The sequence below is a fragment of the Aspergillus brasiliensis genome (assembly GCF_001889945.1).
Source record: "Aspergillus brasiliensis CBS 101740 unplaced genomic scaffold ASPBRscaffold_23, whole genome shotgun sequence".
In the NCBI taxonomy this organism is placed as follows: domain Eukaryota; kingdom Fungi; phylum Ascomycota; class Eurotiomycetes; order Eurotiales; family Aspergillaceae; genus Aspergillus; species Aspergillus brasiliensis.
Window position 1 is genome coordinate 1 of NW_027137464.1, and position 1,456 is coordinate 1,456.

The window sequence follows — 1,456 nt, forward strand, 5'->3', positions numbered from 1 at the left end:
GTTATTCTATCTTAGCCGTGTTTAGCATTATCAAGTATATATAAAGAGTAATATTAATTACTAAATTAATTAGCCAGCTGCATACAATATTAATTTAAAAAATAGAAGATAAAATAATACTAGAAATTATATTAAAACTATTTAAATAGTTATATTTAATGCTATATAACGAGAATTTCTAGCATAAGGAAGGAAAGGAAGAAGCTTAGAGAAGAATATATAATTATATAAAAGTAAGTAAGTAATGCAATACAAGCAAATATAATAAATAAATAGAGATCATATAACCCTGAGACGTCACTTGCCGTCACTCACCGTCACAGCTGGTCCCCTGGCTTGTAGGAAGCCAGTAATTAATTCTAAATAAGATTTTAGCTAGTATCTATATATATAATAATCTTTATCATATTTTCTACTTTATATCTAATAATTCTAATCACTCTTCCAAAAGAGGAAGGCCCAATAAAAAAATAATTTCTTATATTTAAAATATTATATTAGGAAAAGACTTATCTACTATCTTTAATAATTTTATTATAAAATTCTTACTAATAATTAAAACTATAAGCAGTGAGTCTGGCAAATTAAATAACTTATATAGATTATTGTCAAACCCTAGGATCGCTTCCCTGTCCCTGTTAGCTTAGCTTCGCTTGGTATACATACCGTTGAACTGGATCAAGGTGGTATCAGGCTGATTGACTATCCAAGGGCAACTGGTCTTGGGCAAGAGAAGAGAAGTAAGGCTGAATAGTGCCGCGCAGCTATCTGTAAGTAAGTGCGGACGAGTGTTGTATTGCTAAGCTTCCAAACGTATGGATAATAGGATTGAGCACGAAGAACAGAACTATCTAAGTACAGGAATGAGTGTCCTTATATATCCTATCCTCTGTATACCATGTTATATACCTTCTCGTATACCGTGTGCTATATACTATATACCTGTCCATATACCGTCCCATATACCCTGTGGGTTATGTGACGTATGGCCGTTCCAGGCGTCGTCCGCTCAAACCGAGATTCTACTTGATAAGAGTTGTTGATTGTCCGAGCGCTGCCTTTATCAGCGCTTTCTGCCTGACGAGTCCACCTTACTAGTAGCTTAACTAGCAGGGGTCTGTAACACAAGGTTCCTGTAGATTATTTATTATTCTATTATAAGACCTCCTTCACGCTGCACTGTTACACAGAGTAATATATTAGTTAAGAAAATTAGAACTTAATATATTATTATATATAACTGATATAATTATGATCTGAGCACGGGAAATAGTAGAAATTAAATATTAAAGCTTTCTTAGTATATAGCACTGCACCTCTACTCTTTTAAGTTTTTATACTACAATCCATTTCTCCCCTCTACTATATCATTAACCCATTCCATAGAGTATCTTGGTTATATCCAAGATTAGCAGGTCTATTAATTCGTATATATTCCTTAGTTAGTTAATAAAGT